Here is a 27,876-nt window from a genome sequence, read left to right on the forward strand (position 1 = left end):
TGCTTACTGTCCTTCCTGGTCTGAGATATAAGGTCCATGCACGGGCTTGCTTTGCCTGCTTTCCCCTCTTCTGTGTTTCTAGTGCTTAGACCTTACTTAACACATAGTATGTGCTCAAGAAATGAATGAATGAGACGTATCACCTTAGGTCTATGCATTTGGGAGCTGTGAGTCATGTAGTCTAACAGCCAAGGAAGGTTTCCAAAACTCAATCTCTATATGGGGCTGGAATTGTTACTTGAGTAAATGAAATCTTGTTATTACATCAGGGAAGGGATGAGCTAAGTAATAATATTGAAGTTACTCAGATTAGCCTAAATATGATTTCATATGACAAAATACTAAAAATATTAATTCTTTATTCCAAAGTCTATGATATGCCTTGTCAAAGTATTTGTGATTTTTTTCTCTCAAATGACATGGAGCTGAGTTAAACTACACATTTTCTGGTTCCATGTGCCCTGTGGAGATAAGATCGGTAGCACTGAGGTGGAAAGCTCATGTAGAAGAGGCCAATTGTTCTAAAATAGGCTTGGATGGTGCAGTATAACGTCTTATACTCACAAAGTAGTTTGAAAATGTGCAATGCTGACTGAACACCGGGTTAGACCATGTGTGAAATGTCCAGTTTTCCCACATGAATTGAAGTTTGTGCTGTAATACTTCACAATGACGTTTATCACACTTAACAACCCTGTACCTGTTTCCTGGAGTGTGGATCTGGCTGGAAGAAGGCATTCTCCCTCTCTGATATCTCCAAGTAGCTCTAGATTAACCACAGGTTGAGTGTTGGGCCTGCTTCACCCAATAATTCTGCCTAAGCTCCAAGTCTCTCCTCTTCTCTCAGCCTGGCTGATGATTTTTGTAGGCTTATCAGGAATATTAGGATCTTGCTCTTTTACTCTTTGGGTAAGGTGTGTGTTCCAGTGCTTACTGAGGATAAACCTTTTGATGTTGTGCTTGCCTTCACCGCACAGGCTTTTGCAGAAATGGGAAGAATTGCCCACTGAGAGATTTTAGGAATGCAGGAAGGTAATCTTGGTGCCCTTCTGTTGCTTGTAACCCTGATCTCCAGTTGGGTCTCTCGCGTCACCTTCACCAATCCTGCTGGCAGATATTAATCAATGGAACCTCCATGATGTGGTGGCTGATAACAGCTTAATGATTATTCACTTGTGTTTTTTTATTTTAACTAGAGGCCCAGTGCACTAAATCACGTGACCCCGCTCACCCGCGTGCACCTCACTGAGCCCGCCTTTGCCACGCCAGCCTCGCCGTGCCAGCCTCGCCGTGCCTGCCTCACCGTGCCCACCCACCTGCCACCCCACCTGCCTGCCGGCCACCAGCCTTGCTGTGATCAAAGCCTGTGGCCGTGAGGGAGGGACCAAGAGGTGCTCCATGAACTTCATGGTGACCGGTCATTTGGTCGTTATGGCACTGGCTTTTTATAATATAGATAAGGGACTCCTGCAGATTGAAATGCCTTTAAGATCCAAACTAATTAATTTCTAATGGTCTGATTTCAAGTATTAGCAAAGGGTGGAGAGAAATATATCCATAATCATGGTCTATATTTATACTTATAATGATTATCTAGTTGTTGCCTTTTAGCCAGGATCTATGTTTCACTGGCAGCACACACAGAAAAATGTTCAGCTTCAAAATCATGATGAATGAGGAGACAATATTAGAATAACACCACGGAACATAAACTATTATAATTTTCTCCAGTAATGAGAACCAAGTAGTGATTTCTAAAGTTTACATGTGAAAATGAATTTGGACATTGATACTTTTAAGAAGGAAAAAAGGGTCCATTTTTATACTTAAGAAAAATACTGTATATGTTGAAATGTGCTTAATGAAAAAAAATAACAGTGTGAATGCAACATGCCACACTTCATGAAAAAGGTTAAACTACTTCATGACTTTTCCTCTTAAAACTAAACTTGAAAATATCTTTCCTTGAAGAAAATCCCCAGGAACATTTCCTCTCTACTTCACATGCTTAAGAAACTAGAGAGCATTCCAGTGTATATTAATCAGAAAATGCAGAGCAAGAAGGGAGGATTTTCACAGAGATAATTTGGGAGATGAGAGACCAGACCTGATTAGTTTCCACAATTCCGTTAAGGATTACTTTCCATGAGTGAAACACATTATTCCCTTCAGATTATTTTTCCCGGGTTGTGTTCTTTTTGCATGTTTCAACTTGATATTCAATTCTTTATAATCATCAGCTCACAAATTTTATTGGGCACTAAAGTAATCTTGCAGGGCTTGCTAAACATGCAGTTTTCTGAGCCATATTCCCGGCCGTTTGGAATCACTCAGTCCTGGGCTCAGGAACCTGCCCTTTTAATGAGAACCTCAGCACCTCCTGGAAACGACAGAAGTTTTGCAAACATGGTTTTGGAGTCTATGTGATGCTCCAATCACTTATTAGAAGCCTGGCTAATTTTGAGCTTTGTGAAGGGTGAACATGACATTCATTCATGTTATTGGTGCAGCCAGATCAGAGGCTTCACACTGAGACACAAGGACATTGTCAGAGTATTATGTTAAGCGAAATAAGCCAGTCAGAAAAAGACAAGTATCACATGAGCTCATTCATATGTGGAAATTAATGAACAAAATAAACTGATGAGCAAAATAGAACCAGAGACATAGAAGCATGGAACAGACTGTTGACTCTCAGAGGGAAGGCATAGGTGGGAGGGTGGTTCGAAAGAGATCAACCAAAGAACTGGTTTGTATGCATATATGCATAATCCATGGGCACAGACAACAGGGTGGCGAAGGCCTGGGTGGGGGACAGGGGTGGGCTAGAAGGGGTCAAAGTGGGAAAAGGGACACATGTAATTCTTTCTAAAAAAAAAAAAAGAAATCGTGCCTGGCTCCTGACTTAGGTTTTAGTGAACAGGTTAAGTTGGAAGGCACCAAGACACAGAGAGCAGGTGCATCAGCGTAGGTGAGAACTTTTCCTCCTTCTCTACAGACAGCTGCACGGTGACAACTGAATTTGGCTTCTCTATGGGTCTCTGGGGAAAACAGGCCTTTGGGTTCAGTCCATGATCCAGCAGGGAGGATGGTCAGAGACTTGGTCTGCATCCTTTATTCTTGGTTTCTATGCTGGTCACTCAGCTCTTGAGACATTATTCTCTCTGGTTCTTTTCTTTCCACTTTACCATTGGTCCATTCATTGGCTCCACTGCCTCTGAACATTTCCTAATATTTATGTTTTCCAGGGCTCCCCTCCTGTTCTTCTCTCTTCATACTGTCTCTCTGTGTGACCTCCACCATCCTCCCATCGGTAACCACCATCCATGTCTCCAGCACAGACCTCCAACCAGAGATCTAGAGCTAAGTGCCAGAACTCCATGAGGACAAGTGTGTCTTTTCAGATCTCCTTCCAGAAGCTGGAAAGAGCAAGTATAAAATCAAAGCCATTGCCTCACCCTGAGGTTGGCTCCTCTTATGATCTTTATCTTAAAAATATCCCTGTTCAGGAAGGAACCCAATGGTAGGAAGCTCTAGGCTCTACTCTGAGCCACAACTTCTCTGCCCATGACAACCAGATGCCACATTCTGCCACCTTCACCTCCAAAGTGTCTCTCAAGTTGTCTCCTCTTCTTTTTCCCATTGCTCTTGTCTCTCGGCTTAAATACTCCTATCTCCAGTGTCACCCTCCACTGAGCCAACAGGAGCTTTCTGAACACAGACTTAATTCGCAATACATGTTACAAATCTTGGTGGCAGATTCAACCCCTCCACCTGCAATGACATTGTACATTTTTGTTCCTTCTTTTCTTCTTAGTCATAATTAACAAAAATGCTATTATTTGTATAGATAATGATGATAAAATATAATAGCTGTTATTTGTAGGCAGTTTACTGGTACTATGTGTCACTCAATGTGCTAGGTACTATTCCACTTGAATTTCATAAAAACCCTAAAAAGTAGGTGCTGCTGGTATTCCCCTTTGCAGATGGGGCAGTTGAACTTAGAGAGATTAAGTTGCTCAAGTTCACATGAGTAGTAAGAGGGGCTGCAGGGCAACTCTGTCGGAATCCAAAGCTTGCACCCCTAATCACTTCCCTCTGCCTATTTTTATCAAGTTTCAGCAATCCTATGGAGAGTATTCCTCCCATATGCATTTAAAATCATTTTAGACACTCCCATGGGTGTAGTTATGGGTTTGAACGGATCCACCTAATTCCTACCCAGGTAGGTCATGGTGAGTTTCTCACTATGTTGCTTATAAAATAAACATATGTCGAAGAGGACAAAACCTACAGCCCCAGCTTTCTAGAGTCACGATTTACTTTCTATGCTAATAGTCTTTCAAATGTATTAGCTGTTAATGACTGAGGAACTCTGAAACTTCTCACAATGTTAATAGATTTGTTAATTATTTCCCTAGTACATTCACAAGAAAACTAGTTCCAGAATTTTGAAATGTCAATGAAAGCCTGGATAAAAAAATGTTCTTTACTGCAGGATGTCTCACAGTTACTAGGTATTGTGATTCTCAGAGGGGAGTATACAGTATGTGCTTTTGAATACATTTGACCACAATGCTAATTTTTAATTTTTTAAAAAAAACATAGCTCTGAAATATACCTAAATGGGAAATGCCGAAGAGCCACCTGTTAATACAGAGTCAATCTTTGCATTTGAAATATATGGACCATGCTATTTATTTTTACTTAAACCCCATATATGTATTGAAGAACATCACCATGTTTTTATTCTATTTAGAAATTATGGTAACTGGAGCAATCACTGTGTTTGAGATGTGGAGGATGATAAATTAAAGTGTTGACCTGTGTCTTCAGGAGGCAGATTCATGAAACAAAGCTTGATTTTTTTAAAAAGAAGACTGTGGATCCTTTCTTCTTTGCAACTCTCTTTGTACATGTAATACATCATTCATGTACTCTCTTTATTTTTTCTTTTATTCACAGGCTCTTAAGATAAGCAGGGAGAGGCTCTGCACTCTGTAACACCTTTTCCCTAACATGAATCAAGGCATTTGTAGAAGCAGTCACCCACCATTACCAGGTTCCACTTTCGTGGGAATCCAAGCTGCCCTGAAAGAACAAGAGCGGGGCCTGTTCTCAATGGGGCATTTTTAAACCATAGCAAAATGTTTCAAAGCTCTCTTCTTACTTCAAACTGTTGGGCTTTGGTCCTTGGCAGCAAGACCCTCAACTCCTCACGAGGGCAGCCTCCCCCAGCTTCCACAATGCATATGATCTGCAGTCCCGTGGGGGCCTGCCTGCCTCTGCTCCATCACCCAGGCAAGCCAAGAGTAAAACACGACATGCATCTCCATTCTTTGCAGGGATGCTTGAGAGCTCTCCTGGCTTTCTGCCCTTTTGGAATGGGGACATTTGTTCAGATGGAAGCATGGGATGACTATTTCTGTGTGGGTCAACAGAACTAAACAGAAAATGAGGACTTTTCCCCGTCACACACAACATCTGCTTTTGTTGGTCAACATTCAAATAAACAGCTGTAAGAGTTAGGAACCTGTTTCCCCAAGAAAGCGAGACAGGTGACCCAGATCAGAAACTTGTCTGAGCTTACTCTGTTTTCCTTATGTGAATGCATATTACTTTCAGGTAAATCATTGGCAAAAAGAAGGCCATCTCTAGGCCACTTTGGCATTATTAACACATGCCTGCATCCTTCCTCTTTTTAGTTGCATGGTGGAAATTTCATCAAATTCCCTCCTTCCTGAGGACCATCAGTTCTTTATGTCTCTTAAACCGGAGGGAGGTGGTCTGATCTGGACCCTATGGCTCTAGGCCTCTTTTAACTTCCCCATGTCCACACGTGCATCAACACCCAACCAGTTTAAACGGATTTTCCTTCCTCTCTCACTATAATGCTGGGGGTTATCTGTGGCTTGTGGTGTCTTTAAGATTACAAACTGACCTATGGATATAGTTCAATATCAGATGTAGCAGATATATCAATAATTGGGATGTATTAAAATCACTCAAGATAAAGACTATATATGGAAAAAAGAATGAAGAAATAACTTTTTCCAATCTTGGGTTTTCTCTATTTTTCCTTGTATCATAAATAACTATTTCTTAGAATAACCAATATTTCTATTTGATGACTTTTTGAAATCTATAGAATATTGCCTTTTTCATTCTCATTTTGTCTCATAGGCACTGGCTTCTCTCAATCCTACATAACTGAAATTAGGTAACTTCATCCTTTAGTTCATTACTTGTCAATTTTGAGAACTGGGATAAGTATATTATTCCAAAAGGTAGGTGTAAATTGTTATGTGAGAATATGAATAGCAGATTCAGACAAGTATAAAAACAAAGGAAATTTAAATGAAGGTCATAGTTTATATTTACTCATTGGGGTTGGGGGAAAGGGTGGAAAGCAAAGTGTGATATATAGTTACCTAAGGGCCAGGTAAAAGGAGATTCCCTGCTGCTGGCAGGTAAATCTGCATCCTAGTGCATTCTTACATTTATTCATGCACATGCAGAAAAATATAAACACAATTCTATGTGGTTTGGACAAAATTGGGGCATCAGGAATCTTTCAGTGTATTTTGCCTAAGCACAAAGACTAAGGGTCAAATGTTGCAATGTAAAGAAGTGCTAGTGGTCAATGAAAATGCATACTCTGAGAAAAGTACAGCACAGTAGTATATACTCTCACTCAGAAATATCACTATGAACTTACGACATTAAAATTTTTGAAACAGCAGCATTCTTTACCTACCATCAACTGTCCTTGTTACCCCTTGTACCCAGATCTTGGACTTAAATATTATTCCATGCTATCCTCTGCTACCTCTGGTAGGGGTACCGAGTCCATGTCTTGGAACAAACAAAAAAATTGGATTGGGTCTGGAAACATCTTGTTGTTGCCAGAAAGCAAGCATAGTACTAAAACACTAAAAAAATGGGGCCAGGTTAAAGAGACTCACTCCTGTTGGCCAAATTTTGATGACTTGGCATTGTGTGTAAGAGAGAACACAGTGAGCATAAATTATGGTTGACTAAAAGAAACAGAGCCTAGTCTCCAAAAGTTTATTTGCTTATAATACTTAGAAAAGAGTTAATATAAGGCACATAAAAGAGAGTTATAATACAAAGAAGGGTGAACAAAACCAGGTATGTTTACCAGGGTGTTAAAATAGGTATTTTGTTTCCTCTGCCAATTATATTCCTGACTATAAATTATATAGTATACTAGAGGCCCAGTGCACGAAATTGCTTAATTCATAGACCTAAAAAAATGGTCTCTAAAAAAAGCATAAAGGAAAATAAATATTTCCTTCTAAAGAAAGTGGTATAGACTGAATGTTTGTGTTTCCCTACTTCATATGTTGAATGTTAACATGCAGTGTGATGGTACTAGTATATGAAAGCAGGGCCTTCTGGAGGCCATTAAGTCATGAGGATGGGGCCCTCATGTTTGGTATTAGTGCCCTTATCAAAGATACCCCAGAGAGTTCCCTTGAAGTCCCTTCTGCCATGTGAGGACACAGTGGGAAGATGGCCATCTGTGAACCGGGAGGGGACCTTCACCAGACACTGAATCTGCCTGCCTCTTCTTTTTTTTTTTTTATAAGTCTTTATTGTTCAGATTATTACAGTTGTTCCTCTTTTTTCTCCCCATAGCTCCCCTTCACCCAGTTCCCACCCCACCCCATGCCCTTATCCCCCCACCATTGTCCTCGTCCATAGGTATTTGATTTTTGTCCAGTCTTGATCTTGAACTTCTCAGCCTCCAGAACTGAGAAATAAATTTCTATTGTTTGTAAGCCACTCAGTCTATGGCATTCAGTTATAGCAGCCTGACCAGACTGAGACAGAAAGGACCGGACTCAAACCCCTTTGACATTAAAGTATGAGTTACCATAAATACATAATTTCAAATTCTCCTCAACAAACCAAATAATTGTAAATTTCTGCTTGGTCAAGTTAATCCCGAGACTCTTTTCTTCTCAACATTGCACCTGAACATCATTTAAGAACTAAATGAGACAACATTTAATGATTTAATATGAGCAGATCCAGGCTTAGAAAAACACAATAAATGTAGTAGCAGAAATTTAATATGGTAGAATAAACTGATTGAAAAAATGTCTGGCTGGGTCATGCTATTATTGTCTTTGCTAAAAGGGTAAGGGGAACATTGGATCTTGTGATCTCTGCCAGATGGAGTTAACAGGTCAATGATTTCAAAGGGCCATATTCAATGGATTTTAAAATATATGTGTATTTTTATTGATTTCAGAGATGAAGGGAGAGGGAGAGAGAGATAGAAACACCAATGATGAGAGAGAATCATTGATTGGCTGCCTCCTGCACGTCCCACACTGGGGATTGAGCCCGCAACCTGGGCATATGCCCCAGCCGGGAATTGAACCAGGACCTTCAGAAGATAATCTAGTTCATAGGTCCATGCTCAACCACTGAGCCATGCCAGCTGGGCTCAATGGATTTTTTTAGAGGGGGAGGGGATGGAGTCTGGTGCCTTGAATTGAAGTGAGGATGGCATGACCCTTACAGGATATTAGTGTAGATAAGCATTATCTTGGATAGAGTCAATTGATTATTTTCTCAATTTTGTGTAACAGATTTTTGACTAGATTTTGACTCCAAACTGTTTTTATTCATACAGATTCAGAAGGGTGACCAAATGACAGTCACAAGCAGGCAGTGAGGAGGGCATGGGACCCTTCAATTCTCTTGGACCACATAAGTCTCTTCCCTGCGCCCTTTCTAACTGTAAATGGAACACCCCACAATGACTGCTCTTGGATGTCCTGTCAACTGTAGTGGGTGGGAGTTTAGAAGCAAAACCCACAACAAAACAAAACAATAAGAATAAAACCCCATTGTGCAAATATAAGTGAAAATTTCTGGTAGGATTGTTAAAATTGAAGGTAGGTCACTACTCATGCTTACTTCTCTTCTTCACCACTCCAATGCATCCACACCTGCTACAGCAACCCACAAGTTGCTCTGCCCTCCATGTGGGCTGTGCAGGAAGGTCACCACTCAACACCTGGCCACATCTACAGCACCCCACTGCACACTCAGCACTCTGCCTTCATCTGCTTTGTCCAGCTCCATGTTTGGTCACACTTTGCTTTCATCCTTGCCTTTTCCACCAGTCACGCCTGATTCCCCATAACACACAGAGCACATGGACTGTCCTCTATGCTTCAGCGTAAACAAAGATCAGGCATGGTAAATATAGATGCTATTTCATCCAAACACTTTTTTTAAACAAGAGCATATTTAATTTTAGAAAGTTCTAAGAAGAAATATTACATATATTTAAAACAACTATCAAAAATTTTAACATTCTGAAATGAATGGAAATTTTATTAAAAGGTGAGAAATTACAGTAATAACTGCTAATCTTTTCACTTTGAAAGCTGAAAAAGCATGGGTATTCTTTTAAAATTAGTTCAGATATAGTATTTAGAGTAGACGAAATATTCAACTAGTAAAGATTATATCTTATATAATAAAAGCTTATTATGCTAAGTGTCCGATGGTACGGTCGTCTGCTCAACCAATCAAAGTGTAATATGCTAATGATATGCTAAGGCCACTCAACCGCTTGCAATGATGTGCACTGACCACCAGGGGACAGATAGTCGATGGATGACCAGTTGCTATGATGTGCACTGACCACCAGGGGGCAGACGCTCCAACTGGTAGGTGAGCTTGCTGTTGGGGTCCAGCAGATGGGACTGAGCAAGATGGGCTGGACACCCCCTAGAGCCCTCCCACGGCCCATCCTGGGTTGGCCAATCTCCCGCGTCCCTCCCCAGCTCCAATCGTGCACTGGTGGGGTCTCGTGGCCTGGCATTCACCCTCTCCCAATCTGGGACCCCTTGGGGAATGATGGAGAGCCAGATCCCGCAGGCCAGGATGAGGGACCCCACTGGGTACATGAATTTGTGCACTTGGCCTCTAGTATTTTTTAATAAAGGAGATTTTATAAGACATTTCTTTTTTGTTTTTAATAAATCTTTATTGTTCAGATTATTACAATCTTTATTGTTCCTCTTTCCCTCCCCCATTGCTCCCCTCCACCTGGTTCCCACCCCACCCTCTGCCCTTACCACCCCCCACTGTCCTCATCCATAGGTGTATGATTTTTGTCAGTCTCTTCCCACACCCCCCACACCTCTTTCCCCCCAATAATTGTCAGTCCACTCCCTTTCTATGCCCCTGATTCTATTATATTCACCAGTTTATTCTGTTCCTCAGATTTTTAATTCACTTGATTTTTAGATTCACTTGTTGATAGATATGTATTTGTTGTTCATAATTTTTATCTTTACCTTTTTCTTCTTCTTCCTCTTCTTAAAGAATACCTTTCAGCATTTCATATAATACTGGTTTGGCGGTGATGAACTCCTTTAGCTTTTTCTTATCTGTGAAGCTCTTTATCTGACCTTCAATTCTGAATGATAGCTTTGCTGGGTAGAGTAATCTTGGTTTCAGGTTCTTGCTTTTCATCACTTTGAATATTTCTTGCCACTCCCGTCTGGCCTGCATAGTTTCTGTTAGGAAATCAGCTGACAATCATATGGGTGCTCCCTTGTAGGTAACCAACTGTTTTTCTCTTGCTGCTTTTAATATTCTCTTTGTCTTTTGCTCTTGGCATTTTAATTATGATGCGTCTTGGTGTGGTCCTCTTTGGATTCCTTTTGTTTGGTGTTCTCTGCACTTCCTGGACTTTTAAGTCTATTGCTTTCACCAGGTGGGGGGAGTTTTCTGTCATTATTTCTTCAAGTAGGTTTTCAGTATCTTGCTCTCTCTCTTCTTCTGGCACCCCCATTATTTGGATGTTGGTACACTTGAAGTTGTCCCAGAGGCTCCTTACACTATCTTCATATTTTTGGATTCTTTTTTCTTTTTGCTTTTCTGGTTGGGTGTTTTTTGCTTCTTTGTATTTCAAATCTTTGACTTGATTCTTGTGATCCTCTAGTCTGCTGTTGGATCTTAATATATTATTTTTTATTTCAGTCAGTATATGCTTAATTTCTAGTTGGTCCTTTTTCATATCCTCGAGTGTCTCACTAACTTTATCGGCCTTTTCTAGGAAATTCTTGAAAAACCTTATAACCGTGGTTTTAAACTCTATATCCAGTCGTTTGCTTTCCTCCATTTCTTTCCTTTGTGACCTGTTTCTTTGTCTCCGCATTTTGGCTGCTTCCCTGAGTTGATAGAGTGGCTTTGTGTGCTAGGTGTCCTATATGTTTCCTGAGGTGGACACTCTTGGTGCATCCCTTTGTGGGCTGTGTACAGTCTTATTGTAGTTAAGTCTTGATTGTTGTTGGTATCACTGGGAGGAATTGACCTCCAGGCCAATTGGCTGTGAGGATCAGTTGTGTCTACGCTGGGAGAACTTCTGTGCTGGAGACACCCTTATGAGACAAGACTTGCAAAAGTCTCTGTGCTCAGCTTGGATGGGGCGGAGTCTCAGGGCAGGGCAGACAGCAATGGCTTCCCATCAGCCCTGCCCTAAGAGGTCCCTGGGTCTCAGTGTCCTGCGGTAATCACTGCAAGCACCTCTGAGAAGAAGCCACCCTCGAGTTTCGCCCGCTGCCAGACAGTCCAGTTTCTCCCCAAATGAGTCTGGGTCCCCAGAGGCTCACCCGGAACTGGAGTTCAGAGCAGTCAGGAGCTTTTGTCTCCCTCCCGATTGAGAAAGCCAGCCACGTACTCAGTTGCCAGCCCTCTCTGCGCGCGCGCCTGGGTACCTCTGCCTTCTGCAGATCCTCTGAGTCTCAGTGTGCTTTTCTCTTTTCTTCTAGTTGTAGAATTTCCACTCAGCCAGCCTTCTTGTGGTTCTGGATGATGTCCGTTTTGTCTTTTAGTTGTAGTTTTGAAATTGTTGTGTGAGGCAGCAGTTTAGGTGTTTAGCTATGCCACCATCTTGGTTTCCTTATAAGACATTTTAACATGTGAGAATAAAACATTATTTTGTAAAGCACATATGGTTATTAACCCAAACTCTATTCTTATAAAAATCGGAAAACTCATACTTGGAGTTCGACCTTTAAGAATCACCATTTTCCTTATTAAATGTTCTTTGCTTTATGTAATAGTTCTAGATAGGAACACATCTGACTTGCATTAAATTTTCCAATCTCTGAGTATTTATATAAATATTCAGAGGAGAAATGGGTTGTTTCCAACAGCTTTAATTAGTTTTCCATATATGTGGGCCCTAATCCAGTTTTACTAAGATATTACACTTCATGATGGCTGTTAAATACAAATTGAGTGTGAACCTGGGAACTTTAATTTATAGACATCTCCTTACAGAGAATAGGGAGCATCAATATTGCTCTACTAGTACTCAAAGTTTTATCACTAGCCTGAAATTGACCTACTAAATGACTGTCGTGGGTAAGGCATAAAGCAGAACAACTGAGTGTTGACTTATTATGGGATAAAAAGCTTGAGGGATCATTTGAGGTATTTAATATCAGCACTGGCTTGTTTCCCCATTATGCTTGATAGAAAAACCAGCCAAATCACCAGGAATGAAACTTTATTAAACAAAGCAATGTCATTTCTCTGTATGTTCCTCCTCTGAGTGGGTGCAGATAATTTATGATCATAATAAAAGCACTTTGCAATCTTCGCCTCATGATTTCTCTGCACACGAGATTCGGGTGACTAAAATGAAATGACCTGTCATTCTAGATGGTTATTGCGGTGAGTTAATGAAATTAAGCAAATTATGTCATTTTAATGCAATCTTCTTTACATTAAAATGACCGTCCCTTTTCTCCTCCCTCTAGCACACCTCAGAGAGAAAGAAAGAAAGAAGAAGAAGAAGAAAGCACAAAGGAAGAACAAATAGTGTTTTTTAAGAATCTTTGGGAAAGAAGTACATTCAAGGTCTGAGAGCCACGGGAGTCTAAAGATAAAAGAAGAGAAAAATGCTGCAGGCATCTGAAATGTGACTATCTTCCCAGACCACGGGCAATGAGCCAAGACTGCGGTTTCATTGCCAGGGAGTTGAATAGGAAGACCTGCTCTTTGATCTTCTGTGGGGTTCTAAGATTGAGGATCTCCTAACACCACCAGGAGCCTCCATAAACTCTCACATGTTGACCACCAGGTGGCAGCAGGTAATAAGGTTTGAACTTCAGCTAAAGAAAGAGGGGAAATGCAACCCAACCAGGTGCTCTAAAGGAGGAAAACCAGAATACTGGTGAGCAGGATCACAAATACACTGTGAGAAATTCTCAAAGTGCAGATACTGAAACTGGGGGTCCCTATAATGTTGATAAAATTTATAGTTTTAAATCCTAACTTTAGAAATCTTCTCTCTCTCTCTCTCTCTCTCTCTCTCTCTCCTCTTTCTCCTTTAGGTCCATGGTTGGATCTTTTGTATGTCTGAAACTAAGGTATGTTGTAATTGAATCTAACTATACTAACTATGTGGGTATAATCCCAGCTTTTGTATGAGAAATCTTTTATTTTGGCAATAAAACTTTTGGGAAATATGGGATTAGAATAAATTATCTTATTGAGTTTTATTTTAACATAAAACCCAGCGCATATCAACTAATTGGGACATTAGTTGATATGTATGGTATGTAACACAAACTAAAATACTTGGATAAGGCATTTTCTATTTTAGGCCAATCCAATGAGATGCAATTAGTCAGTTGATACTGTTATTGATGGGATAATTCAGGTAAAATGTGTAACTGTGGGATCTCTATTTAGTTTTGGGTATGTAGCTTTACATCTGAAGGAAAGAAAATTTTATATAAACACACACAAATTTGGCCTGTGAGAGATTCTAATGCGGCATTCTGAATGTGTTTATTTGAGTTTGCCCAATACTTCTCAAAACTGGTTGAGCTAACATTCATGTTCTGTGGATGCTGTCTTCATGCAGCAAAACAGAACATGTGGGTGAAGAAAAAGAGGCCAGGAAGAATCACCCACAGAGACTAAATGGTAGCTTTACAGCCACAGATAGAAACAGTCAGACTCAGAAGTTTCTTTAACTAAATATAAATTAGAACTTTCCTGTTATTGGTATGAGTTGCAATATTCTAATGCTTGGAGAAAATCAGACATATGTCTCAGATGGCTCTGTTCAACCTAGTTTATCCTATGCATATACTTTGTGTTGGCAAAACTGTATATACATAGGTAGACCTATGCCAAGAAACCTTGTTTCAAATACACAACTAACATTTACTACATTTGCTAATTGGTAGGAGGCTAAGGCTCCTGTGAGGGTGCAAAGGAAGAGGAGAGATACGGAATTGACTTAGAAATCAGCACTGTAATAGGTCCACACCAGGGTTACTCAACTTCGGCATTGTTGACACTTCGGGCCAATTACTTCTTTGCGGTGGTCCTGCCCTACTTGTTTAGATGTTTAGCAGCATCCAGGCCTCTGCCCACTAGATACCATTAACACACCCATCCCCTATTACCCCAGAGTGACAAGCAAAAACGCCTCCGGTTATTCCTTAATGTCCCCTGGGTGTGTGTGGGGGAATAATCCTCCAGGTGAGAACTAATGATCTACACTATGAGAGTATATGTCACTTTTGTATCTGAACTGTTAACTTAGAATTTGCTCTTTAACCTTTAACTCATTCTAGGTTTTCTATAATAACCCAAATCTTTCATTACATCACACTATGTGGTTTATCATTTACATTCATTCTTATGGCCCACATTTTGCAAATAAATACCTATAAAGACTCCTATAGGAAAAATTTAGAGACATACATATTATTTTGAATTTATCACCAAAATTTTCCAAATATTTGGTTCTGAATTTTATCCCACTTCAGCACTAATATTTGAATGGCTCTAAAATATAATGATGTGTGATTGTTGTTGCAAGCTACAGCCAGGTCATAAAAATCAAGGGATTTTAAAATTATATAGTCCAACCCATGTGTTTTGGGGATTCGAAAATTGAGGTTCAGTCAATTACAGCAGTCAGAGGTAAAAACTCAGATTCCTATTCAAAGCATTGTTCTGACTCTTAAAAAGTTACAATTTTTTGTTGTTGCTGAATTCCATTTTTTAACTACGTGTATCTAAAAATGACCCATACACACGTGTCCTAGAGGACTATCTTTTCATGGACAGAACTGAGTAAGGTAGCCCTTACTTTTCAATAGTGTCCTTCACTCACAAGAATTCCTCTATTTCAGGCAAAAGATACATTATTCATTTTTTCTTATATTGAGATCAAATAATTATCTAGAGGAATTCACAAAAAGTTAAGACAAAAATATTCAAATTTGGATATGATATGCCCCAGGGAAGATCAAAAGTTATATCTGAGGCTGTAAAGAATGAAAGGAGAAAATATTCTTTAGAATATATAATCTGGTATTCTATGGACGAACTTTTAATGCAATCAGAAAAACTTCCTTTGATGAACTGTAAAAAATGGTAAAATTATATTCTGAAGTGGGAAGTAGAAGTTGGTTCATGCTGATAATTTAAAGCTGGAGGTGAAACAAAGTAGAGGAAAATTAGAGTGTTTCTCTGCTTTCATCATTGTAGAAAATCACCTAATATATGTCTTAGGCCTACACATCTAAGAAGCTAAGACTACACCTCTGACCATCTGCACTTTTGAAGGAAGTCTGAATAGGAAGGGGATTTATGTAGGACCAGGATTTATAGAAATTAATATAGGTTCTTAGTTTAATAGGAACTATGTATCCTGTAGCTCCCACCTTACCACCTCGGTGTTCTGGTCAAATCGATGAAATCAGTTCATAATCAAATATAAATATCAGAGTTACACTTGTAGTGTGGAGGCAAGTGCATATCATATGGTTTGATTGTGAGAGGTGAAGAGAAGGATGGGAAATGATATAAAAAGAAATAAAGCGGGGAGCAGGGGGAGACGGGGAATACTAACATCTACTGATGTCTAAGTCCAAAGTATATATTTTTGCATCAGTACTCTAACACCTCCATCCAAGTTCCATAACGGCTGGCCTAAGGTCCAGGGTTTCCTCAGAGGTCATTAACCGGGAAGAGTACAAGTACTGTCTTTTCTGCTTTGGAGGCATGAGAACTCCATGGATCTCTCTCGGGTTGAAGCCTGAAGCCTCTCAGTACTGGACAGCTCCTCAGCTCACATTTCATGTGGTGTATCCTAAGTTTTCAGTGCCTTAGATCCTTGATTCTAGTCGGGGTCAATTTTGTCTCCAAGGGACAGCTGTCAATGTCTGCAGACATTATAGTTGTTACAACTGGGGGAGGGGAGTACTAGTCTTCAGACACCCTGCTAATCCTCGAGAGAAGGGGTTGGCAAATTTGGCCTGGGCTCCAATGCAGCCTGGTGCCTGCTTTTGCGTGGCCCACAGGCTAGGGATGGTTTCTGTCTTTTCAAGTGGTTGAAGAAAAGATAAAAAAAAATACTATTTGGTGATGTGAAATTTGTATGAAATTCAGATTTCAGTGTCTATAAATACAGTTTTATTGAAACACAGCCACACCCTTCCGTTTACACATTGTCTATTGCTGCTTTCCCAGTATAATGGTGGAGTAGAGTAGTTCCCACAGAGACCACATGGCCCTCAAAGCCTGAAATACTTAACATCTGGCCCTTTATAGCAAACATTTGCCAAACTTTGCTCTGGAGATATTTCAAATGTGCATTAATTTCGGAAGGTGATGTGATGGACTTTAGCTTAACTCTTGGAAGATGTCCCTTACTTGGAGATTTAAAGTGTTCTTTATTATTTTCTGTACACAGAGGTGAAGGTGGGAAGCAGGATATGAGGAAATCGTGAGAAACAGTTACAAAGCTGGCTGTGAGAACAGGTAATTGTGTATGTGTGGGAGTACGCAACACATTATTGCCTTGTGAATAAAGATGATTGTGTACTTGATTAGCTAATATGCTATTCAGACAACCAGTAAGCAAAACTGTTTGTTCTCAAAAGTTTTTACAGCTCTTCTAAGAGCACACCACAACCTTGTAGAGAGAGCCACCCATGAATTTTCAAATGACTTCTCCAGCTTCTCTTTTTCAAAAAATAAGCCTCCAGCAGGCTGGTGAATTAAAGACTTGTATGCATCATTTATAAAACTTACTGACAGCAGAGAATAAAGAGGAGTTTGCACAAGGTGAGTATTTATAAGGAAAGAATCAAAACCCACAATTCATACCTTCAAAGAAATGATGTGAACAGTATTACTCTCTTCCTTTTAAGGGAGATGCTGATGATAGTGAAGGGCAATGTTGCCTACGAGGCTGTCCTTACTGGGATTCCTCAACTTTGAAAGATTTTTACAGATGACCCTCACTTCTGCAAGACGTGATGTTTTCCTCCGATGGTGGCATGCTAAATATTTCATCCACGTTCTAAGGAGAAGTGACATTCTCCCGATGACATATGACAAGGGGATATCTGCTCTTGGCCTCATAAAATTGGGATATGTTTGGGGGAACAGTGAAAAGTCATCACAAGAGATGTTCTACATTTGATCCATGAGAAGCTAGCGATAACATTGCTAGATGATACTTTATTTTTGAAATAGACAGGGCTTTTTAAATTCTACATTAGTCATTGTGGGGAGAATTTTGAAAAAAAAATAAGATTTTTAAATGCTTTCCTTTTAGCACATTGGGGGTATTAAAGGATTATTGAATAATATTTTAAAAAGAATTCCTAATTTATTTATCTCTTATTGCTCAGGAATACGAAGTTTTCTATATAAATTGGCCTCCACCAGGTAAGATTTGTATAGTGCAGTCTGGGGTAATATATTCTTTTGATGTCATTCAAATGAAAAACTTTATCACAGAATCTAAAATTCTCTTTTTAATATGTTGTAAGTTTACAACAAGAGAATGAAATTTTATAAGACTGATATGCTTACGAGCATACTGTAGTAGTTAAGGAGCTTGGATTTAAATCTGAGCCATGCCATTTAATAACTATGGGATCTTGGGCCATTGGCTTAACCTGTTTTCTTATCTGTAAAATGGGTATTGATGAAGAAAAATTCTGAGATGTCCTAAATTAAGTTAGAGCAGGCCAGAGGTGGAAGGAAGAGACAAGAAAGGTTAATTGTTTAATAGGTGTGGGCCAAAGTCAGCAAAAGACTGCTCACATTCCTGAATGTATACTGAGACTCTGAGTTGACTCCCAGGTGTCTGTTTCCATAATTGGGTAGCTGACCACCAGACCAGATGCCACTGCCTCTTGCTTACACATGAACTTTCTGAGCCATGACCACAATTAATCCAGAAGCAGCAAACCCTTCTTCCTTCCGACCTCTGCACCTGTCCCAGAACTAGCCCTCCTTCACCTTCTCAGCCCCTTTTATCTCCAGCCAATGTAAATTTTTTTCACAACAATGTACATCTTTCTTCTACAAACTCATTGCATAAAAGTGCCCATTAGCCCTAACCGGTGTGGCTCAGTGGATAGAGCATCAGCCTGCGGACTGAAGGGTCCCAGGTTCGATTCCGGTCAAGGGCATGTACCTTGGTTGTGGGCACATCCCCAGTAGGGGGTGTGCAGGAGGCAGCTGATGGATGTTTCTCTCTCATCGATGTTTCTAACTCTCTATCCCTCTCCCTTCCTCTCTGTAAAAGTCAATAAAATATATTTTTTAAAAAGTGCCCATTAATCCCAGGACAGTGGACATGTTTGTCTTTTCCATCCAGCCCTCTGCGGCTGGTTTAAGCTGCACGCCCCAGGACCTGGTCCTTTTTCCTGGCTAGTGTAGGCTCAATAAAAACTTTCTTTCAGAAAGACTTTCAACCTTGAAGGTTTTTGATTAAAGGACGATAATAATTTCATGGAGTTGTCAGATAATTAAATAAGCCCTTATATAAAGGGCTTAGAATAGTGGCTGTCAATAGTAAGAGAGACAGCACTTAGGATCTAATTTTTGGAGCAAGGACTTTCTCGGCTTCCAAATTTCACTGAGCTCTCTCTTGGAGGCTTAGTTTCAGAGTTGAAATTATCCTCAGTGATGACATCTCATTTCCCCTCTGCCTCCTCTTTTTGATTTCTTATGCCTCTTTTTAAAAATTGAATTGATTGAGGTGACATTGGTTCACAAAACCATATAAGTTTCAGGTGTGCAACTCAATAAAACATCTGCACACTGCACTGTGCACTCATCACCCCAAGCAAAGTCTCTTTCCATGCCCATTCCTCCCCCACTTTTGCCCAACCCCACCTACCCCCATATGTCCCTTTCCCTCTGGCTATCAGCATACTCTTGTCTGTGTCTATGTGTTATGCATATGCTTTTTGGTTAATCCCTTCACCTTCTTTCATCCAGTCCCCTAATCCTCCATTCCTCCAACAGCTGTCAATCTGTTACATGTATTCATGCCTCTGTTTTTATTCTGTCAGTTTATCTTGTTCATTAGATTCCATATATAAGTGAGAACACATGGTACTTATCTTTCTGTAACCATTATACCTTCTTTCTCATCTTCTTCAGAAGTCACCTATTAGGATTTCTTAGACCATAGAAACGTCACCTTTTTCTTCCCTGTCTCTAATAAGAGTATTAGTTCAAAGTTAACTCTTAAGACTGAGGTTCTAAACTGATACCCAGGAAAGCCTTCGGAGCATATGCATACACTTATTAAGTCCTTACAAAACTTCACATTTTAATTAGGTGACAACACTTTAAAATAGAAAAACTTAAAAACTTCTGCTTTCAGCCAAGATGAAGAGAAAGGGACCTGGTTTACTTTGTCTGAAACAACTAAAAAATGGGGGGAAACGCAGTTTTCGGACATTGGACCTCAGGTGGCCGAAGGGCAGCAGAATATGCCATCCCCAAATAGGCCTCTTTTTCATAGCATTATTTTGAGAAATTACAAACACAGAAGAAGCCCTAAAGTCAGAGCAGAAGTTACCCTTTCCTAAAGGAATCTACATTTATAAAGAAATTTACATAGACAAAGGATACAACTGCACAGGAAGGAACAAAGATATGAATTATAACTAATCTCTTGTAGGAAACAATGCAAGCCAGCAAACAGTGGAGCAACATTTTTTTAAAGTAGAAAAAGGAAAAAAAAATTATCAACCTAGAATTCTATGTCTAATGAAAATATCTTTCAAAAACCAAGACAGAAATAGTTTTCTAACACACATATACTATACTAAAAATTTGTTCATTTTGTCTGTTTCCAAATGTATCAGAAATATTTGTTCATGGTATTCTTTTATTATCATTAATATGTCTGCTGCCTATAATTATTTCCCATTTTCATTTGCCGTATTGTTTATTTGTGCTGATCTTCTTTTCCCTGAACCAACTATGTTAGAGGTTTATCTGTTTTCAAGGAAGAAAATTTGACTATGTTGATCCTTTGAATTCTATTCTGTTGTTCAAATTCTATTTCATTAAGCTCTAACTTAAAATGATGTTAATATTTATAGTCGGCTACAATCTTACATTCATATGGGGCTCTATCATTTCCAAGTCACTTCACGTTCATAAAGATATTTAAATCTCATAATATTCCAGGTTAAAGGGGCATGCTATTTTACCTGGAGTCCTCTCAACAATGTTAGGATCTAATCATCACCCAAGGACATGCTTAGAGAGAAAAGGGGGGGGGGGTAGGGGAGAGAGAGAGAGAGAGAGAGAGAGAAGAGAGAGAGAGAGAGAGAGAGAGAGAGAGAGAGAGAGAGAGAGAGAGAGAGAGACAAACATAGATTGGTTGCCTTCCATATACTCCTCAACTGGGGATCAAACCCACAACCCAGGCATGTGCCCTGATGAGGAACCGGCAACCTTTCAGTGCACAGGACTATGTTCAACAAACCCAGACACTCCAGCCAGGCCATGTCAGGATCTTCTGACACCAGAATTGTCAAAAGTCAGTTTTCTTGAGTAGTCTGTTTCCTGCTCATGCATATCCACAAGCTGACGACTGAACAATTAGTCCCCATGGAGACCTGGAATAACCAGCAGCTCTCAGCTACTGGTTATGTCCCCAGTTCACCACCTCATGGCATCTGCTTCTGTATAATACTGCCTCTGGGCTTATGCCTGTGGTCTGTGAATCTCTTCACTGCTCAACAATGTTAACAACCACAATGGCTCTTAACTGCATAGGAGATACTGTGCTGAGAGCTCTGTGATGCTCACAGCAATCACACACAGAGGAGAAAATGCAGAACCAGAAAAGCTGAGCAACTTTCCCAAAGCCACATGGGCAAGAGATGCAAGCAGGATTCAAACCCAGGGCAGTATGGCTATAAAGCTTGAGCTTTTCATTCTAGTGGATTCACAGCTTACATGAGGAACAGGTTCTAAAGCTGGCAATTCTGTGGGGGGTGAGGGAAGAGACTGGACAAAAATTGTACACCTATGGATGAGGACAGTTGCGGGGGGGAGATAAGGGCAGAGGGTGAGGTGGGAACCGGGTGGAGGGGAGCTATGGGGGGAAAATGAGGAACAATTGTAATAATCTGAACAATAAAGATTTATTAAAAAAAATAAAGTTGGTGCAAAATTGGAAAATTGAAAAAAGCCAAAATTGTATAGGAGAGCTCTTAAATCACCCTGAAAGCACCACATCCCATTTTCTCTCAAGAACTCCAACACAAATAATCAAACTTTGGCACAAAACTGTATCTTTGGATGGATAGCAGGCTATTTTCTGTTTAGGACCCACATTGTACAAAAATATGAGAACCACACTCAGCTTGGCAGAAAGCTTACGCCCTGGGAGGCAAAGAGAAGAATCACAGATCTTGTCTCTGTCTCATCTTCATTTGGGGTGGGGGGGGGCATCTTGCAGAAGAACACTGAGTCAGGTTAGCAGATAAGCTACTCTGGGTTTCGTCAGAATATCAGGGAGTGTGCCCCCACTCGGGGAGAGCACTCCAAGTGTTACTGCATATGTAAAAGTTTCTACTGTTAAAAATGCAACATCAATGCCATCAAAGCTATGGTCTAAGAAATGCACATTGAGAGGTCAAAGAATCTTATGATAATTTTAAAAATGAAGCTACTACATATTTGAATTTCCAAAATGAAGCTACTACATATTTGACTTTTAAATAGAAACAAACCAGAAACCAACTATATCAAGCTAGCCTATGGAAACACAAAATGGTTGGAAAATCCCACAAGTGGAATGACAGAAGAAATTCCCCACAATAGTTCAATTCTGTTCTCTCATTCTCTCCCTGTGAGTCTACTAACATTTGCAAGGGAACTGTATATACCATAGAATGCTATCCAGGCTACATGTCTTTGTCTGAAGTCACTGAGGAAGGGTTGGGTTGGATTAGTACAGAACTTACTTTTAGGCAGAATTCTCATGTGAAGACAAAAACACACAGAGCAGCCTAAGGAATGGACCCGTGAGCCCAGGTTTAGTTAGCTGTAGCTGGGTTATCAAGGCTACTTTATGAAAACAGGGTGACCTAAATCTGAGGAACTGCTTCTCATTGTTGTTTGGAAGACAGTGATGGGGATGATAAGAGTAAAGACACTCATGGACTCCTCTTTAAAGATGCATTTGTTTAACTGCAACAGAATAACTGCAATAATGGAAAGTTTGGCCAAAGCAGTCCTTTTGTAGATTGAAAAGAGTTTTGAATGGTGTAAAATGGAATTATAATTTATACTGTTTTTATAAAAATAGTAGATGTTACTGACATTAAGGTCTCACCTGGCACTGTAGTAGGTGTCTGATATCTTGGAAGATACGTGCTATCATTACTGTCTTCCCAGAGGAGGACATTGAAGGGTATAATAAAAAGCTTGCTGGAGGTTACAAATGTGGTTAAGTGACAGAACTGTACCTTAATGCAGGAAATCTGGCTTTATCTACCATGTTATGACCTCTACCTTTATTTTTATTATTATTTTAAAACGTTTTTTATCTATTATTATTGATTGTTTTTAGAGAGAGGAACATTGATTTGTTGTTCCACTTATTTATGCATTCATTGGTTTATTATTTTTTTTATTTTTATTGATTTTCTACAGAGAGGAAGGGAGAGGGATAGAGAGTTAGAAACATCGATGAGAGAGAAACATCAATCAGCTGCCTCCTGCACCCTCCCTACTGGGTATGTGCCCACAACCAAGGTATATGCCCTTGACCGGAATCAAACCTGGGACCCTTGAATCTGCAGGCCGATGCTCTATCCACTGAGCCAAACTGGTTAGGGCAGTGGTCGGCAAACTGCGGCTCGTGAGCCACATGCGGCTCTTTGGCCCCTTGAGTGTGGCTCTTCCACAAAATACCACGTGCGGGCGCGCATGTACAGTGCGATTGAAACTTCGTGGCCCATGCGCAGAAGTCGGTTTTTGGCTCTCAAAAGAAATTTTAATCGTTGTACTGTTGATATTTGGCTATGTTGACTAATGCGTTTGCTGACCACTGGGTTAGGGCATTGGTTTATTCTTGTAGGTGTCCTGACCAGGGATTGAACCCAAAACCTTGGAGCATAGGAATGACACTCTTACAACTGAGCTACCCGACCAGGATGTGATCTCTCCTTTAGATGGCATGGACGCAGAGCCTCCTGCCTTAGGAAATAGGATGATAACTTTCTAGAAGCTATTGGGGAGGATTAAAGTGGCTTCAAAAGCTAACAATCAATTACCATCAGGAAGAATATTTAAATGAATATTAAAATTTCAAAAAATTACCTTTGTCAGATAACTTACAACATCCAGGTGCTTTAGCTCCAGCAAGGCCATAATAGATGTCCATTCATTTATTTACTTGGGAGCACATTTAGCACTTGACACACCTTGGCAGGCTTACCAGGACTCTAGATGGCTCAAAACCACAGATTACTTGAGAGTTTATTGATATTGTTTATTTCTGTCCATGGTTTGCAATTTGTGGGACCTACTTTTGAAAGCTTTCTCAGAGTATGATCAGCACAGAAGTACAGAGCTTTGTGACCATGTGGATATATCCTGGAGTGGATCCATGGCCATTTCCTAAAGGAAGAGGGTTGGTCTCTCTACTCTAGCAACGTTGTAGTTAGGGAATGCACACCCATTTTTCAAAAACTTGCCAGTGTTTGCTAAAGCTTCCATGCACATCATCTATCAGCAACTCAAAATGCCTGGCACTTCAGTTTCCTTCTTAGAATAAAATTATAGTTTCTTAATTATCCAGTTTCATCAAAAAAGGCCAGTGAGAGAAGTCTTGATGAATTCTTTAAGCAGAGGCAGTCATGGCCTGTTCTGTGATTACTAGATACATGTCTGCTGACTTTTGTTTCACTGACAAGTAGGCTCTGTCTCAGAGAAACTGTCCACAGTTCCAGCACTAATAGGAGAAACTGAAGACTCCCGCCAGCCCTCCTGCCTCTTGGCTAAGCCCTTCCTGGTGCAATGACACACAACAGGGCAGCAAGAGGACAACATGTGCAATGCCTACATATTTTACCCTTACACCATTTTTAAAGAAAATTCATAATTGTTCCCATAATTATCTGACAAATCCATAACATTTATCTTTCATCCTATAATCCTAACATAGTCATAACATTTGGAATGATAAAAACGAAACACTTCCTTTGGAAGCAAGACCTGAGCCTTGATTCAGAACATTCTTTACAGCACTATCCTAATATATAAAAACCCAGGGTCCATAACATCCAAAACGACTGAAGGCTCGACCAAACACCAGGCTAGGGAGCTGAGGGAGTGGGAGCTGATCAATCAGTGGCAGCGGTGACTGGCGAGCAGCTGAAAGGCAGACCTCTTGGTCCCTCCTCCCAGCCCTCAGACTCCAATCAATCAGTGGCAGAGGCAGGGCAGAACTGGGGACTGGCTCCCTTAGTAGTCCTTGGGGTTCAATCTCAAGAGGACAGGCCAGGCACCAAGGGATCATGCTTCCGGCATGATCCCGACAGTGCTGCTGGCCTCCTGGAACTTGGCCTCAGGCACTGCGGCCACTTCCCCTCCCTAGACGCTCCACAAGGAAGAAAGGATACCGCCAGTAGCGCCAGAGAGCGGTGACTGCTCTCCCATGCTTCCTCCAGGTCACTCGAGCCCGCCCTGCTCCAGATGAAGTGTGATCACTGCACACGAAAGAAATGTAGTAAAAACAAAACAAAACTGCCGACCAAGGGCCCGCCTCCATGAGCTCTCCGGATCCTCCGAATGCTGGGCACCCCGACTATTTTAGGGGCTTCAGGTGAGCGGGGGATGCAGAGGGGTCAGGAAACCTCCCTGGAGGTCGGGCCATCGGTCTGATTGTGGATCCATCCGTCCTGCTGTCTGCCAACAGCTGCCTTCTCAGAGAATGGGAGAAAAAGGGAGGGGGAGGTTCTGCAAACCCCAGAGGGAATCCAGGTTCCCAGGTATTTTGCCCCGCCCACTGACACTTTCAGTTTCTCCCGGAGTCAGAGGTGCTGCCTGAGAGACCCTGGGCAGGCCTGGCTCAGCCGCCTCTCCGTGTTTGCCGGTTTGTCTGTGTTTGTCAGGCTGTCCCAGAGCTTGCCTCCACTTCTAGAACTAAGCTTCTGGTGATAGCGACAACCCACGAACCCTCATCCCTTTCCTATGGCAGAATACTTGCCCCCCACAGGCTACACCCCTTTGCTCCTTCCTCCTTACCCTGTGACCGCCGGGTACCCAGAGCAGGTGCAGCATCCTGGGCCCGGTCTGGCGCCAGTGCCTGCCCATGTGCCTGCCTCTGTGCCCGGCATCGCTCTCTTCCCCCCGACCGGTCCCAGTGCCCTGGGGCCTGCTGCCCCGCTCTTGCCACTGCCCAAGGTGCCCTCTGGCCTCGAATTCTTGGTGCTGACTGATCAGATTCTGATTCACCAGAGGGCTGCACGAGTGGAAACGCTCCTAGGCTGGGAGACAAGTAACCGGTATGAATTGCGCTCAGGGGCTGGAAGGCCCTGGGTCAGGTGAGAGCATCTGCTGTGCACATCTGTTCTATGGGGCCTGCTGGCCCCTTCATGTCCATCTGGTGAACTTTGGGAACCGAGAGATGGAAGTACATTTGCCACCAGACACCACCATTGGCCATGTGCTGCAGACCTGGCATCCCTCCCTCCCAAGTTCTCCATTCAAGATGCCGATCGCCATACGATCCTGCGAGTGGTGGGGCCCTGCTGGACCTGTGGCTGTGGCACAGACACCACCTTTGAGGTGAAGACTCCGGATGAGTCCCACAGTGTGGGCCACATCAGCAAGTAGTGTGTGGTGGTGGTGGTGGGGGGCGGGGGAGGAGGGCTGCTCCTAGAACCCCTCATGGATGCAGATGACTTTGGCTTGCAGTTCCTGATGGATCTGGACATGAGAGTGAAGCCACATTCCTCATTGACCACATGTTCTTCTAGAAGCGAGGAGGCACTGGGCCCTCTGCCATCACCAGTTAGATGGCATCTCAGGGTGAGGACCATCACCTCAGCCAGAACTCAAGATGGTCACCTGGCCTGGCCCGGCCCCTCCTCAGAGGCAGCCCTTTTCTCCATGTACATGCAGAGGACAGACAGAGATGCCTAAGAGGCTGGGGCCATGGTGCCCCATCCCTACCTACTCTCCTGGCCTCCACCTGTGGCCCCCACAGAAGGGTGTGTATGACAGCCCTTCCCCTGCTACCTCTCACCACTGTTTCCAGCCATCCTTCAGCACACAGGCATATCGGCTTTCAAACTTGCCCTACTCACTTCCTCTCACCCCCTTCCAGGGCCTCTGCTCTGGATGGGGCCTTTGGAATCCAGGGCTCTGGGGTTTTACAACAGAGCTGGGGTGGGAAAGGGTAAACAGCACCAAAAATGGCTGATATGGTCACCCACCTCTGCTTCAGCTTGACCAATTAGTTCAGCCTCAGAATGTGGCACTCAGAGGGGATCCCTACTTCCTCAGCAATGGTTCTAGGGTCTTGGCCCCAGTGCCAACCTCCTCTCCCCCTTGGCCCTCCCCATAGCTGGTGCTTGCTGCAGCTCCGTGTGCCTTACTTAACCACCCCTTCCTGCCCTATTCCTACAAAGGAGGCTGCATCTTTGTATGTTATATTTATATAAACTTTGTAACATTTTGGAAACAAACAAATAAACAAACAAACAAACAAACAAAAAACAAAAAAACGATGACCAAGAGAATGCTGCAGTCAACGTCTGGAGTCTGGCTCAGAAGAAAGGAGAGAAGAGAGAATTCCATAAGCTGGTCCATGCCAAGTATTTCTGAGTGACTGCCTGGCGTGTGACAGTTGTGTGACCGCAGAGGAAGGAGCCCAAGTTTCTCAGTAGTGGTAAGGACCAGTGAGCATGCAGGTGGTAAGGAACAAGGGGTTTCGGACTGCAAGAGGGATTTCCAACGTCGCCTTAGGCCCGTTCCCCTGGGGAATGGGTCTAAGCCAGTAGGTGGACATCCTCTGAGGGGTCCCGGACTGCGAGAGGGTGCAGGCCGGGCTGAGGGACTGACTCCCCAGTGCAAAAATTGTGCACTGGGCCTCTAGTCTATATACATAAAAGCCTAAGTGACCATCCGATTGTTTGACCGGTAGCTATGACATGCACTGACACCAGGGGGCAGATGCTCAATGCAAAGCATGGAAACATGGAACAGACTGATGGATCTCAAAGGGAAGAAGGGAGGCGAAAGGGCGGGAAGAGATTGACCAAAGATCTTATATGCATACTAGAGGCCCGTTGCATGGATTTGTGCACCGGTGGGATCCCTCAGCCTGGCCTGCAGGGATCAGGCCGAAACTGGCAGTCCGACATCCCCTGATGGGTCCTGGATTGTGAGAGGGCACAGGCCAGGCTGAGGGACCCCACTGGTGCATGAATCTGTGCACCAGGCCTCTAGTTATAAATAATTCACAAGCAGTATGGTTATAAAAAGTAATAATAA

At 41.9% G+C, this 27,876-nt stretch overlaps 1 protein-coding gene and 1 pseudogene across 1 annotated transcript in view; one reads left to right on the plus strand and one right to left on the minus strand.

The window, feature by feature from the left end:
- Window positions 1-27,876, minus strand: part of CNTNAP2 (contactin associated protein 2) — a 1,332,959-nt gene that overhangs the window by 221,940 nt on the left and 1,083,143 nt on the right. The gene's annotated exons all lie outside the window — the stretch shown is intronic.
- Window positions 25,570-26,396, plus strand: LOC103297254 (phospholipid scramblase 3-like; annotated as a pseudogene).

Source organism: Eptesicus fuscus, chromosome 14 (assembly GCF_027574615.1).
Source record: "Eptesicus fuscus isolate TK198812 chromosome 14, DD_ASM_mEF_20220401, whole genome shotgun sequence".
NCBI classification, from domain to species: Eukaryota; Metazoa; Chordata; class Mammalia; order Chiroptera; family Vespertilionidae; genus Eptesicus; species Eptesicus fuscus.